At 44.9% G+C, this 16,337-nt stretch overlaps 1 long non-coding RNA gene across 1 annotated transcript; it reads right to left on the bottom strand.

Annotated features, from left to right (window-relative positions):
- Positions 1-13,617: 13,617 nt before the first annotated feature.
- LOC112848011 (uncharacterized) lies at positions 13,618-16,014 on the bottom strand. Its single transcript, XR_003221882.1, has 2 exons — positions 14,326-16,014; positions 13,618-14,188 (listed from the first exon to the last, which is right to left on the bottom strand). It is a non-coding gene; the product is annotated as an uncharacterized LOC112848011 (long non-coding RNA).
- Positions 16,015-16,337: the final 323 nt, after the last annotated feature.

Genomic DNA, 16,337 nt, shown 5'->3' with positions numbered 1-16,337 from the left:
TTCATTGGAGGGGACTTTAACTGTCATTTAAACCCAATTTTGGATCAATCTCCTCAGGGTAAACTATCTCTCTCACCTCAAGCCAAGACCTTTGTTACCTTATGTAGGGAACTGGATTATGTTGACATGTGGAGAGCACAGCATTCAGCAAATAAGGAATTTACCTTTTTCTCTAAAGTACATACTTGTTATACAAGAATTGACTACTTCTTCGTCCCAAACCTTATTTTACCATCAGTTACATCTAGCTCGATTGGTAACATAGTCATATCAGACCATGCGGCAGTTTTCCTTCATTGCAACGTCAGGAATCAGCCCCCCCGGGATAGACATTGGCACTTTGACCCTTCTATCCTGTACGATCTTGGATTCACAGGTTACCTCACAGAGGAACTTGGACAGTTCTTGTTAATTAATACACCCTCCACGGATAACCCGTCGTTACTCTGGGAGACACTAAAGGCCTACTCAAGAGGTCTCATTATTTCATATACTAAAGGTAAAAAGCGTAGACAAGCAGAGCAGAGGAAGGTTTTGGAATCCAAGCTAAAACACACAGAAGGAGATTATCTTAAAAAACCTTCTAAGGGTAAACTCAAAGAAATTTATGCTCTGTGTTCGGCATTAGACTGTCTACTGACAAAAGATGCAGAGACTAAAATTAGATTTGCCAGGCAAAGGCTATATGAACATGGTGACAAACCTGGGAAATACTTAGCATACCTGACTAAGAAGAAATCAGACTCTCAGAACATCACTTCAATCAAAGATGTAAATGGAAAACAGTTTTTTGACAACACCAGTATTAATGATATATTTAGAAATTTTTATGAAGACCTTCATAAATCACAAATTCAGACAAGTACAGCAGACCTATTGGATGTATTTTTTGCCCCTCTTAACCTTCCGAAGTTGAACCTCAAATTGGACTCTCCCATATCAAAACAGGAGGTATTAGACGCCATTAAAGAGCTGAAGGTTGGCAAAGTAGCAGGACCAGACGGACTATGTGCCGAGTTTTATAAAGAATTCTGAGAAATTTTAGCTGTCCCGCTGTTGAACATGTACAATGACTCCTTTAAAAAGGGTCTCTTGTCCAATTCTCTAAGTGAAGCCAATATATCCCTTATACTTAAAAAGGGTAAGCTACCTGAAGACTGTGCCTCCTACAGGCCAATCTCTTTGTTGAATGTGGATCTGAAAATCCTCTCCAAGATATTAGTAAAACATCTGGAACTTTTACTCCCCTTGCTTATCAACGAGGACCAAACGGGTTTCATTAAAACAACCTACGCATGTCATATAATAACATGCAGGTTGTTGAATATGATCCAGTTCTTCCAACAAAAATCTCTGCCTGGTGTGGTGTTTTCCCTTGATGCCGAGAAGGCATTTGACCGTGTTGAATGGTCTTACCTGTTTTTTACACTACACCAATTCGGTTTCAGTGGAAACTTTATAAACTGGATTAAGTTACTTTATAACAAGCCCTGCTCTGCAGTTCTCACAAACGGGGTGTGGTCCTCCAACTTCCGGATACTGAAGGGAACCAGACAAGGCTATCCCCTCTCCCCTTTGCTCTTTGCCTTAGCTATAGAGCCACTGGCAGAGGCAGTACGAGCTCAGGCGGACATACATGGTCTATCCGTAGGACAAAGACAGTATAAGATTACTCTGTATGCTGATGATGTACTTGTTGTGTTGACTCGGCCGGAAACATCAATCCCCTCTCTGGTTGAAACTATTAATAAGTTTAGTGAAATCTCAGGCTATAAAATTAATTTCAATAAATCAGAAACGATGCTATTGGGCAGTCTGAAACAAAAACCACGGGCCCCTTCTCCATTTCCCTTCACTTGGTCCCCACAGGGCTTTACGTATCTGGGAATTAGGGTCACACCCGCCTTTGACCAGATGTATAAAAGCAACTTTAGCCCCCTATTTGAGCAGGTCAAATTAGATTTGGAGAGATGGAAGTCCTTACCTCTATCCTGGCTCGTTCGTATCACTCTTCTGAAAATGAACATTCTACCCAGGCTACTTTACCCAATACAGATGGTTCCAACCCTCTTCCCACACAAAACTATCCAAACTCTAAATGGCTGGTTTAGCTCCTTTGTTTGGGCAAGGAGGAAACCTCGTCTTAAAATATCCACGTTATGTCTTCCATCCTCAAAGGGGGGCCTTGATTTCCCAGATATAAGGAAGTATCAGCTGAGCACCCATATGCGTATAGCTGCCGATTGGGTACAACAGCCTTCTCCTGTCTGGTTGGATATTGAGAGCTCTATGTCCAACTTCCCTTTGAAAATTTTGCTTTTTGTGGGAAAACTTAAGACCATAAGGATGTTCTGTTGCAACCCACTCACATTATCTACTGTTATAGCTTGGCGAATGGTTCAAACACTAGAAGGAAGGTCTCACTTAACATCTCTTTTCACTCCCCTATCTGATTATCTTTTTTTGCCTGGGACCACTGACCCTGGCTTTTGGAACTGGGCTGCGAATGGTATTTCTACCTTTTCTGACTTAATAGATGGGTCTAACCTTATGTCCTTTGACCAGCTAATCGATAAATACAATATTCATACGCACGACGTCTTTAGATATTTACAAGTGAGGGACCATATCCAAAGGGCTACAACAATACTTACTAATCAAACCGTCTCTAACTGTGAAAAGCAGATATTTCAGCCAAATCTTGGAACTTCTATAAAAATTTGTTATGGCCTGTTAACAGAATTTGGGGTCACGGACACAACTTATTTGAAGATGACTTGGGAAAAGGAATTACATATAGAGATAGTGACGAGGTATGGGACGAAGTCTGGGAGAATGCTAAATCTCTGAGCGTCTGTAATAAAGTAAAGGCACACTCCGCTGTGCCCTAAATGTAAAATAGAGGTGGGCAACCTCACGCATTGTCTATGGTCCTGCCAGAAAATACAACAATTTTGGTTTGTCATAAAGTGTGAACTGGATAAGATGTTCACCACTGACACTGAATGCAACCCATTGTGCATGCTACTTGGAGTGGCAAACGACAAAATCAGGGGGAAGTTTGGAAAGCAGCTCTACACACTGTTAACATTCTGTGCAAGGAAATGTGTCCTTTTGAACTGGATCACGGACACGGCCCCATCTAAGACTCAGTGGCACCGGACGGTATTGGAATATGTGTAACTAGATTTCCTAACATGCAAGTTACATAGTAGGGACAAAAAGTTTCATGAAATATGGGATCCATTCATGGCATATGGCGGTTTGGATGTTTCTGGTGTTTTCTCACGGGCCCTGATATAATGCAAGCATGTCACTGCTATTTTACATATGTGTATTGTTAATTGTATCTCATAATCAAAGTGTCTGGATTTTCCATTTATTTATTTGTATTCTTGAGCCGGGTTGTTTGTTTTGTTTTGTCTGTTTGTTTTGTCCTGTTATGTTGGTTTTGTTTTGTTTAATGATGGTGTCAGTGTAAAGTTTAAAACTCAATAAATACATGGAAGAAAAAAAATGAACCATACTTGCAGTTTGTATAAGGGTAAAAACAGGGGATATAAATAGGTAACATTCTTTTACTCAAACATAAAAAAACAAGCTTGTAATCCTTCTTGTTAACTGCCCCTTTAGAAGTAGGATTTTTCAGAATAAAGGACAATAAGTGTTTGTAAAAATCTGTTTTTTAAGGTTGAACACTTGCAACAAACAGTGGTAAAGAAAAATAAAAAATAGTGGTCACACAATAGGAGTTTTTACCTTTGTAATCTCAGTATTTGAACTTTAATCTGGCTTGTTCCTGCAGTCAGCCTGACTGTGTGCTCTCATCTTCATGTCATTTTCTGGCTATAATGAGTGTCCTGGAGGCCTCAGAGTTCCCAGGAGTCTCAGTGACCAACAGGTTAATTGAATTAAAGGTTGCAGTAACAGTTTCTCTCTTGAGAAATCTGGGGAACTGGCAGACTGGCCTTTTGTTTTCATATTCACTTTCTTGGGATCTGATCATCTGCATCTGTCCATTACCGATTACTTCAGATACTTTGAATCTTATATTTTTAATGATAATGGCTCCAAGTTTTACTTCTTTAAAATTCACTTCTGCACATCGGCACAAACACCTCAAAACAGCTGTGGTGGAGGGGTGACGACCTGAGTGGACGTGGACTCCTCTGTGAGGCCATCTGTCCAGTCAGAGTCCAGAGCTGAGAGAGCTGTGCATGAATCAGTGCTGCAAACCTCAGTGAAATGAAGAGTCGAGCATAACTCTTTCACAACAATATGAGAGACTGATGAAGAAAACCAACATTTCCACCTGTTACTGCTTAAGAAAGCTGTGGACTAAGGAAACCTTATTTTTCAAATTACTATATGCAGACAAAAGAAAGGTCAGAAGTCTTTTTGTAGGTAAACCTGGGTTAACCTGGGTCATTTACAGTTGCAGCTGCCTTTGTCTGTTAGTGTCACACCTGGCCTGCTTTCAGTGCCATGTGAATGAGGTGTTAGTAGACCCAGTAGACCAACAGAATCCATAGATATCTTGCAATAAAGGTTATGGTCAAAAATATCTCACACATTACAGCACAGATATTCTCTGAGTCTTTACCACCCACCGCTCCACCAGGTTTTTTGTTTTTCTGTTTTTTACTTCAAGATTAATAAATTCTCCAGTTAAAAAGACCTCATTTAAACATGTCATTAATAAATGAGATTACACTGAATGACAAAACTTATTTCTGACTGTGATCAAACTGAAGCTTAAGTGAGTTCTCCCAAACCTCTCATATGTTTACATTCGTTTGTACATTTTAGTGTGTTTCACTGCTTTTTTAGTATTTCTTTTTTGTAATGTCAGTTTCCCAGAGTACACTTGAAACCCAGCAGGCAGAAGGTGATTATTAGTCCCTGTAGATCCCGAGAGCTTTCATCACCACCTGTTATAATCGGTGTTGTCCTCTGAGCTCCATTAGCAGGCCTGTCTATCTCTCAGAAGACTAATTACAATCAGAAACTGTTAATAAGTGTTTTGTTAAGATCCAACTCACAGAGGAGCTCATTAATGACCACCTTTCTCTCAAAAACACTGATGCTCATTACCTTTGGAGCAAATACTGTGATGGAACACGGGGACCACCAGGGGGCAGCATACGCCCCCTGTGGTCCTAAGAATACACAGAAGGAAAATGTTTGACTTTGGGTGGACCTCCCTGCAGATCTGTCCTTTTTAATGCACAAAGAAGTCACACTGTTTCCACATGTGAGGGGAACTTTATCTACTTTTATTTTATTGTGTGTTCAGACATGAATCAGTTAAAGTGCTCGAAAAACAATGACAAATGCAATCTTTAAGATTTGAGAACAATAAAAACATGAATGCACTAAAATCAGTTATTAAGTAACATAAGTAACGGCCTTTTCTCATAAAAAGAGAAATATCAGTTTATTGGTACCGTTAACCCCTTTGGTCCGCCTCTGTTTGAAAAACTTGATTTAAATCCACATCCAGTTATACGATTTTTACACCTTTAATTATTCAAAGAGTAAGAAGTCTTAATTCTTTATTTTTAAAATATGAAAAACAAAAATTCTGCTGAAGTCTTGCCGCCCTTTTCAGTTTCTGTCATTCTTGGTTCCTGTTCAGTATCAGATCATTTCTAATCTAACAGCTTACATTTCCACAGGGGAAGCTGTCTAGACCAGGGGTGCAAGAAATACGCTTACAAAGAAAGCTATGTGAGTATTAAGGTCATCACAGCATCATGAGCTGCTTTAATGCATCCTCCATTTTGATTTGGGGTGTGAAGCGAGCAGCCGGAGCCTCCAGATAGCATCTTCAACCACCACGACCGGCTCCTGTTTCTACATACAAGGAAGCTTCTGCTGGGTTTTCACTGCAGCTCTTGCAACACAATTCAGTGCATGAAGAATCTTCTTCTTCCATTATCCCATTTTATTATTCAGTTGTTTTAGCTCTGCTTAAATTTTGTGCCTCAGCCAACACATTTCAGAAGTTTGAAGGCAAAAGTCTCTGTTTCTGGTTCACAACAACTTCTACTGTACAAGATTACTGTACAGACTGTGGAACAAGCTGAGGCTTCATCCACTGTGAGAAAAACACAGGTAAATGTTAAAAACTGACCCGATTCAAAATGCACTAGCACCAATCGGACAAGATGAGGAGAAACCACACCATAAACTGATATTCCAACGCACATGTACAAAAAGCCAGAAGGAAAAAACATGCAAGCTACTCATCTTCAAGACTGTAAATGGTTAAACAACCAGGTGGAGTCACCCAATGACGGCACAACATTTGTGGGACTTTTGGTTGTTACTCAGCAGATGTGGCACCACATGCTCAGCAATAAAAATCTCCAGTTTAATCTTCCTGCCGGGGAAGTCTTGGAGGTTTTGGACGATGTTACAAACAGAAGAACCACAACCAGAGGGATTTTGTTCCAACTGACCTCCCACGTAACTGCCTGGTGTCTTTGAGGGCTTCATGTTGAACATTGTTGGTGTTTGGCTGGAAGCAAACAAAGTGACACACTAACACACAAACCTAGCGATGACTCCTCCAGAAAGATGTTCCACTCTTTGTATTTTTGTTTGCAGGATTATGGAATATCAGATAAAAGCTTCTTTGTCTCAAACTTAAACTGAAACAGATTCTTCATGTGCTGTTAGATCTTTGGCTTTGAATCAAAAATGTTTTTGTACCCAGCTGGACACGTTGGAGCCTCCCTCACATGGCCATGTGGAAGTGCTCTGCTTCAAGCTCCTATTTGGTTTTATTTCTGCTCTGCTGAGCATTTTTCTGCTTAAAGCCTGACGTCAGTTCTTGTCTTTCTAAATAAAAAGGGAGGGTCTATACAGTCATATTTGCCTTTTCATATATGTGACATGCGAATTTTAAGACTAAAGGTCACAAGACAAAAAGCTCAAGGATCACTGGTGTCACATTTAACATTTTTCACTTATATTGTCATTTCTTTTAGAAACACAATGATATTATTGTGCTCTGACTCTCTCTGAAGGCATGTGCAAAAATGAGCTCATTCAATGCATGATCAAATAGCCAAGTGATCATGCAATGTTTTACTAGTCCTTGGACTCAGTCCAAGCCATATGATTTCTTGAATGATAAAAAGTCCATCAGGTCAAAGAACATTTAATTGGACTTTATCTTGGCTGCTGGTAACATCATTGCTTCATCATAAAACAACATTACTGGTATAAACTGGCACTGAATATTAATGAACTGTTTGTTTGAATTCTGTAAAAAATGTAAATTACTGCCACTTTTTTTTTTTTAGCTTTTTTAATATTTAATTGGTTCAAACAAACATTATTCAGCTCTGTGAGCGTTTGTGAGACCGTCTGCTCTTGTTGGCTTAAAATCCAGGTTACGTTGGTGTTTTGAAGACAGTAGATAAGATGTTTTCTTCACCTTGTGTTTACATACCCAAGACTTACAATCCTAATGTACAGTGTTTTCTGCTTTGTGCATTGCTGCTATGGATTCATGTATTTATTGCACAATGACAGTAACATTCTCTAATTCCTGCTTTGAGGCTGTTTTCCGTTTTGTTTTGGAGGCTGAATTGATTGTGAAAGTTTTCTCTTGTTGTTGGGAAACTGTCAAGAAAGGATTGCAGCAAAAAAACAAAGTACTCATTAAAGCTCTTTTTAGTTTTTTTGGTGTATTTTGAGGAAGTCTGGCTGTAAAGCGCCTTCCACAGAAAAGAAGAAGAAGAAGAAGAAGAGCTTTTCCATCAGGCAGCATTTAAAAATCTTATGACAGATATTTATTATTTCTCATCTTAGTTATATTCCAAGTAATTTATTTATTGACGTCAGCAGTTCTCTGTCTGATCGGGCACATTTAGCAGGGTTGTTAAATCACTGGAGCTCAGCAGAGATCAGAGGTGGCTTTGTGATGTGTCCAGTTTGTTCCGTTTCTTTCATTTAAATCAGCTGAAGTGTAAAGAAATTCTTCGGGTGCAGAGAAGCAGTGAATACACGGGCTGTGCTCAGACAGTCTCTGCAATGCCAGCACTACATAATAACAGATACATACAGTTAAGTCCATGAAGTAAATGGACAAATGAAATAAATGAAAATAAAATGTTCATTTCTAAGACTTGGTTGAGAACCCATTGCTGGCAATGACAGCCTGAAGTCTTGAACTCATGGACATGAGTGCTGGTTTCCTCCTTTTTATTGCTCTGCAGGCTCTTTAAGCTGCTGTTTGTTTGTGGGACTTTCTGTCCGAAGTTTAGTCTTTAACAAGTGAAATGCTCAGATGGGTTAAGATCAGCTGACTGACTTGGCCATTCAAGAATATTCCACTTCATTGCTTTAATAAACTCCTGGGTTGCTTTGGCTGTATGTTTTGGGTCATTGTCCATCTGTATTATGAAATCAGTTTGACTGCATGTAGCTGAACATGAGCAGACAGTATGTCCCTGACACCTCAGAGTTCATTCTGCTGCTTCTGTCCTGTCACATCATCAATAAATACTAGTGTCCCAGTGCCACTGGCAGCCATGCATGCCCAAGCCATCACACTGTCTCTGCTATGCTTTACAGATGATGTGCTATCAAACCCCACGGCCACAATGTATAGCTGGAATTGCTGCTTGAAAACCATGTTTTGTTTGTCTACATATTTATGAAGAATTAGTCCTTTTATGATCTGCTACATGTTGTTATTATTCACTCTTTGCTAGCAGGAGGAACATGTATACCTCTATTTTTCTAGCTCTCATACCCATGTACGCTTTCTTCTTCTACCCTGTAGCTCACTAGTGATGTGTCAGTCGCGAATGAAACGGCTCTTAGAGCCGGATCTTTGAAGTGAACGACACGAGCCGGCTCCTTATTGGGAACCGTGTTGTTTTTTTGTTTTTTTCTTTCTCTCACCCTCTCTCTCGCACTTTTTTCCCGCTTCACTCCGCACGCGAGCCTTGTGCTTGTGCTGGGCAGAGGGGGGAGGGGCGGTAGTTACACTCGCAGTAGCACAGGAACAGAGCAGGAGAGAGAGAAAGAGAGCCAGGGACAACAACGTCACATTAGAAAGGTATAGTAATGATCCACAACTATTTTCAGTTGCGGATGATAAAGCATTCAGAAAGTTTATTCATGCAGGCCCATATGACAGAGAATGTGCATCTTCTTTTTGTTTTGCATATTTTAATTTACATTTAATTGTGTTGTGGTTTGCAGTGTTTTGTGTTTAAATTTGTTTAAAAGGAAAAAGCTGAAAATTTAAGTAGCTAAAAGTGGAAATGTAAATAGTTGTTTTTTGTATTATATGATTTATTTATTACATTTTATGTGGAGTGAATAAATAAAAGTATCCTGGTGAGCTCAGACAAGGAGGAGACAGAGGTATCGTTTGGTCTTGCTTCCCGCCGTGTTAGCCAGGGAGCACAGCCGGTTATTTGCATTCAACAAGAGAACACTGCCGCTAGCCCAACTGCTCGGCGCAGCACTAGCATAACGACAAGAAGAAAAAAAAGGCGCTCTCTCTCCCAGAAAACACACAGTCGCCGAGAGCGCATCACATGGTAACCATGGCAACATAACGCTGCCGCCTGAAACAACAGAACACAGCTGTCAACCAAAACCCAAACAGCCCTGACCCGCTACATAGCCCCCACCTAAGGGGTCAGTCGTCCCCGACAACCCCATTACCCAACACAAAGTCCTGCAAATGTCCAGGTGTCTTCTTTCGGCGCACCGGCCGACCTCGACCGGCGGGGAAGAGTCACTCGGATCAGAACATGGGGTGCCACCAGCATCCCCTGCCCCGGCGGCTGTTGGAGCGAGCAGTCGGTATGGTGAGAGTCTGTCCTGGTGCAACACCACCATGCGCCCTGGGCCCGGCATGCGGATCTGGTACACCACTTCTGTTAGCCGCTCCACGACCTCCGCCGGCCCTTGCCAGTGACTGCAGAGCTTGGGGGACACTCCTCTCTTGCGAACCGGACAGTACACCCAAACCTTGTCGGAAGTTACACCCCTGGTCACTGTGGAGCTCAGCCGGGACCCCAAAACGGGTGAACATCTCCTAAACAAGTTTCTCCGCCGTCGTGGTTGCACTCTGGTCCGGCACTGCGTAGGCCTCCGGCCACTTTGTGAAACAGTCCATAGCCACCAACATATACCGGTTCCCTGACTCAGTAACGGGGAAAGGCCCTAGGACGTCCACTCCCACTCCCTCCATCGGGGCCCCCACCAGATACTGCTGCAGGGGGGCGGTGGAGCGTTGAGTTGGTCAATGGGAGCCATCCACCTCCGCTGGCTGTGGCCTGAGCAGTAGCCACCCCAGCGCCTCCTGGGCCCTATCCTCCTGCCGCCGACAGTAGCGGCACTCGACAGCCATGCAGGGCCGTCTGGAGAGGGCATCAGGGTTGCCATGCTGTCGACCTGCCCGGTGCTGGATCTCGAAGTCGTAGCCCTGAAGGACCTCCAGCCAGCGGGCCCACCTGACCTTCTGGGTGTTTGAAGTTCAGGAGCCAAGTCAGGGATGCATGGTCAGTGCGCAGGAGGAACCGGCAGCCATGCAGGTATGGCCGGAAGTGCTGCACCGCCAGCACTAAGGCGAGCAGCTCCCGCTGAGTCACGCAGTAGTTCCTCTCGGCTCGCCCCAGAGCACGGCTGAAGTTCTCCGGCCTGTGAAAGGACCGCCCCGACTCCTACATTACTAGTGTCAGTGTCCACAATGAAAGGTTGCCGAGCGTCGGGGTAGGCCAGGACTGGAGCTCTGGTGAGGGCCTCCTTCAGCCATGTAAAAGCCGCAGCGCAGGCATCACCCCAGCCAAATGGCTGGCCCTTGTCAGTCAGGTGGTGGAGAGGGCTGGCTATCGTCGCGAACCCCTTGATGAACCGACGGTAGTAGGAAGCTAGGCCCAGGGAGCTCCGCAGTTCTTTGACGTTCGAGGGCGTCGGCCAGTCCCGGACCGCAGTCACCTTTGCGGGGTCGGTGGCGATACCTTGAGCACTGATCACATGGCCCAAGAACGTGGTCTCTCTTGCCAACAGCCGGCACTTCGCAGGGCTGAGCCGCAGCCCAGCTTGTCGGATGGCACTGAAGACCTCGCACAGGTGGGACAGTGTACTGTCGAAGTCACCACCGTGCACCAACAGGTCATCCAGGTACACAATACAGCAGCTACGAGGGATGTTCACAAGCACCCTCTCCATCAGCCTCTCAAATGTCGCTGGCGCATTGCAGAGCCCGAGTGGCATGACCCTGAACTGCCACAGCCCCTGTCAATGGTGAATGCAGTCTTAGGCCTTGCTTCGGGGGCTAGCTCCACCTGCCAGTAACTGCTGCGTAGGTCGAGGGAGCAGAACCAGCTGGAGCCGGTAATGTAAACCAGGGCCTCATCGATCCGCGGGAGCGGATACGAGTCCTTCTTGGTGACTGCATTGAGATGGCGAAAATCCACGCAGAACCTCGGGCTGCCATCCTTCTTTCCCACCAGGACCGCGGGTGCCGCCCATGGGCTGTTGGACGGCTCGATCACCCCAGCCACAGCCATCTCACGGATCTTTTCCTCCGCCACCTGCCGTTTCGAGAGGGGCAGCCGGTGTGGGCGCAGACGGATGGGTTGAGCAGAGCCGGCGTCGATGGTGTGCTGAACCAGCCCCGTCTGCCTGCAGTCTTTGTCACTGGCGGCAAAGATGTCCACATTCTCGTCCAGGAGGCACCTCAACCGCTGGCACTGGTCAATGTTGAGACCTACACTGCTGCGCTGCCACAGGTCATCAACAACCTCGGTTGTCTCAGTTGACGGAGGCTTGTCGGGCTGAGAGGCTGGGGCTGAGGTGAGTAGAGATGATCCAGAGCCACTGGCGCCCAAAGTCTGCTGAGTGGCAGCTGCCTGACGCCTGGCTTGTCTGTGTCTGGTCCCCTCCGTTCCCTGCTTTTGACCGCACTGGAGGGCCAGATTCGCTGTGCCAAGAGTGATAGCCAGCTTCGTGGTGTCAACGCAGGCCCCCCCAGCGGGTCAGCAGATCAAGGCCGATGATGCACTGGTCTTGAATGTCAGCAAGCCAGAAGTCGTGCACCAGCTCCAGATCCTTCACTCGGATCCGCAACGGTTTCTTCCCCCGCATGTCAGTTCTCTCCCCCGTCACCGTCATCAGCTGGGTGTCAGTGGGTGACCAACCCATCACAAGCGGCCCGGACGTTCCAGGGAGCACACCAGGTCGTATTAGGGAAATGGTAGACCCCGTGTCCACCAGGGCCCGGCATGGTTGGTCCTCAACACAGCAGCTCAGGTAGAGTCCCTTGAGGTGCCCGACTCGGCCCACCACCATGCATCGTCCTTGGAGGGGGGCAGTAAGCTAGAGCGGTGGTCCCCTCACTACACCGCTCCCACCCCATTTCCCTGAGGCTGCGTAGTTCTGGTCTTTGGGGCGGGTGCCGGGCAGTCGCACGCCACGTGGCCAGGCTCATCCCACCGGTAGCAGCGGTCGGTCGGTCGACGAGGACGCCTCCTGGACACCGTGGGCTGCAGCTGGCATATCTCCGCGACCACCTCCTCCCCGTCGCAGTCTGCGGCTCTGATTTGGGGGTAGTTTGAGGGGGGCACCTGCTGGTTAGGTCGCGAGGCGAGCACCAGCTCGGCCCTTTCAGCCTCAAGGAGCGTCTCATGGAGAATTTGAGGCATGGCCAGGCGGACGTGTTGCCGCAGTCGCTCTGGAAAAAGTCCTTGCAGAAAAGCATGCAGGCTAAGCTCCTCACCGGCTGCTGCTGGGAACTCTGGGCAGCCACGACGAGCATAAAGCAACACATCCGCTGCAAAGGTGCCCAGGCTCTCCCCCGGCTGATGGCTCCGGTTGGTCATTTGCTCCCTGCTCTGATCAGTGGAGTGCCGCTGCCCAAATCGCCTCTCGAGTGCCATGGTGAGGGCCTGGAGCTCATGCTGCTCTGCCGGGGCTAGGTCAAGGAGTACCTGCAGTGCATTTCCTTCCAATGCTAGCGCTAGGTGTGTAGCAGCCTCTTCGTCGCTCCAGCCACTATGCCTCGCGGCTAGCCGGACTTGTGAGAGGTAGGGCTCTAGCGATGTTAGCCCGTTGTATTTTGGTACCTTAGCTGGCGTTGTAGGCATCACTGCTCACTGTCGGGGGCTTGGCGTGTCGGACCACAGAGGCAGCCCATGAAGCACTGTCCTAGCATCTAAAGGGCAGACGAAGGATTGTGTGTGCAATGAACAGGGCAGAGCAGAGATAAACACAACACTGCTTGATAAGATTGTTAAAGTTTGCTGCATTTTGGTGAATATGTGCCCCAGTGTGGTTGTCAAACCAGCGCCAAATGAAAATTGCTCTTGTTGAGCATTCATAAAGCTGTTGTGTTGCATGTTTAGTTCATTGTAAATAATTGTACTTTGTGTGAAGTAGTTTCAATAAAACAGAAAAGAATAGTATATTTGTTTGTTTTTTATTCTTGATCTGTTCACATGTACTTAGCAAGTACATAAAAATGAAATGCAAACTATTTACATGGCAACACACAGCTGGCATCAATCTTGAACGACACAAAATGAAACATTACAGACTATTTAGAGCAGCACGTTGTTTGAAGAAGTATTTCCCAACAAGTTCAGGAAGACACACTTTAAGAAAGAAATCTTGTGCTTGCTTTAAACGTGGTTCCCAGAAATCCACATCAGGGAAGATGCGTATCACAGCAAGATCTCTCTGTGTCCACACAATGAGGTCAGTGGTTGGCGCCGGTAACAAAGATTTGTGTTTGTACCTGACAGTAGTGTATCCAGTAATGGTGACAAATCCTCCAGCGTTGCAATAGGAATCTGCCTTTTTTGCGATCGCCTCCTTTTGCCTCTCAAAGGCAAAAGGAGGGTGTGTTTATGTTTTCATCAAGACCACGTTTTTGGGCAGCTGCTGAGGAGAAGTCAATGTTATGTGCAACCTCGGGCTGTATCCTGGTCATATTTCCGGGCAATACCCAATATGCTGGCTCGTCTGTTACAGTTCTGGTGCCTCTTATACGCACTGTAGCCTTGACTTTAAACAAAAGAGCAGCGACATGGGTGCAGGTCTCTGCAACTCCTGCCATGCATGTGCAGTGAGCAGCCTCAACCCTCCCATTGGTGCTCACAATGACCCATGGCTGTAATGCAGTTTCATTCAGTCGTTGTGAGTGCAGTACCTGAAACACACAAAAACCACTTTTAATAAAAACTCTGTAATGAACCAAGGCTAATATAGATGGGTTGGCTGTACGTGCAAATCAAAAACTGTAACAAGGAAGTTGTTTAGAAAGTTATCAAGTTCAAACCGACTTACCTATGTCTTAACGACAACGCACTCGCAGCGTGGGGGCTTAAAGACGGACAAAGCTTGCACCCAGCCGTTCGTGAATTGGATGTGGGCCTCCAGGGATTTAAAATTCTTAAACTGGTTTGCTGTGTATGCGCTGACTCCACAGACAAGGTATGCGAAGATATCGGGATAGGACAAAGGCGGTAGGTCGTCTGGGTTTCCACTCCACTTCCTTATTTCATACGGGTCCACATTACCGATGCACGCAATTTTTTCAAAGTACCGTCTCTTGGGGTCTGGGCGCAATCGGTCGCGATACAGCCCTTTGTCTTTTGCGCTGATTTTGAGCATGTTTCTGGCAGTCCCGATTCCAACACTCCAACACTGTGCGCTTGTTTTGCTTTCTAGCCTACTGACATGGCGCCGCGATCCCACAATGCACTGCGGCATGACGTCAACTCCAAAGCCCTATTCCCATCACTATAGCTCACATCTTAGTGTCCACACAAATAGTGCCACCTTGTGGTCTGGCATGGAACTGTATTAACTTTACAGCACAGCAACAGCTTCTGATCATTACAGTTATCTCGGCTGAAGTTTGAATTGCAGGAAGAAGAAGCTGGAAATGAACCAAAGGAATTCATCTCTTCTCACTGGGGACTCTCATCATTCTTTCCTTGCTGATGTGAAGATCCTATCTGGACCATTTTTAACTCTCAGCGGTGCCTCAGTGTTTATTTGCTTTCAGTAATTGAAGGAGCATTTAGACCTGCAAATACTTAATAGCTTTAGACGAAAACAAGCCACTACTCTAAAAACTACAACTGACTCATGAATTTAGCTCATTAGAGCAAAATTAATTTGTAAAACTTGTCTTTGAAAAAAAAAGTAAAACCTCTCCTGAGGAGTCACTTGTTTATGGCTCTTATTGACTCTAATGGGGCAATCAAAGCACGCTCAGTGGGCCATGAGCTGTCAATCAAAGGTTTTTAGAGAATAAGAGAAAAGTTAGTAGGGTGGTAATGAAGACATTTTGAGGTCTCATAAATAGGACTCCACAAACCAATCGGTGATGTTACAGTGGGTATGTCCATCTTTGTATACAGTCAGTGTGCTGGTGAAAGCAGCATGTGTGAGATCATATCAGGTCCAAACATCCTCTCAGGATGGCCCAGGCTCCTTTTATGTTCATAAAACTTCAATTTTTTTGTTCAATCAGTAACAAATATTCCGTCATGATGTTTTATCACTGTTTATAAATCCCTTCTTAAATATTTACTTTAATAGATTTTAGATAAAGAGTCAGCAGGTTCAGACGTCTCCAGCAGTTAAGGTTGGAGTGTGACAGATGATGACAGATAAGTGGAGGAGTCCCGGCTCCTATCAGTCTGAGGATACAGATGTTAGCAAGAACCAGAAACCTAAAATTACAGCTTAACAGCATGCAGTCAGAGGTGATTAATAACAGGAAACAGACAGATCAAGAATTTCAATCGTCCAACCTGCCAAACACAACCAGAAGAAAACCAACAGCTTCACTCACATGCTGCTCTAAAAATGAAGCAAAGAAAGAAAGAAATTTGATTCATTGCCTTCAAAGCGTTGCTGATGCTAAACTAAACAGAATATTTGAAATGACATATCTGAGAAAGTCACATGTTGTTTGAGGAAAAACTTTTTTTTTAATCCAGAGACTTCCTGTCAGTGTTTCCCCTCGTACTTTTCATTCTTTAATTAGTCCTTCTGCTCTCTGCGGGGAACACGAAGAGGTAAGAGTTCTTCATTCAACATACATGTTATTTCTGACTCTATTTCTGACTTTCGTGCCGTCAGTGTGGACTTTCAGTGAAACTGCTGAAATATATTTACGTTAAACTTTCTATTCGTGTTCAATTTCCTTAATTTAATCAGTCATGTGATGCTGGACAGCAGGTCTGAGGGTGGGAATTTAAAGGTCTTATTGAGATTTCATACTTAATACTTTCAAACTTCAAGTAAACGCTCGCGTATCCTGTCCTTACTCTTTAAGAGTGCTT

Source organism: Oreochromis niloticus, linkage group LG10 (genome assembly GCF_001858045.2).
Source record: "Oreochromis niloticus isolate F11D_XX linkage group LG10, O_niloticus_UMD_NMBU, whole genome shotgun sequence".
NCBI classification, from domain to species: Eukaryota; Metazoa; Chordata; class Actinopteri; order Cichliformes; family Cichlidae; genus Oreochromis; species Oreochromis niloticus.
The sequence above is the reverse complement of the archived record's forward strand: the minus strand, read 5'-3'. Positions and strand labels throughout refer to the sequence as shown.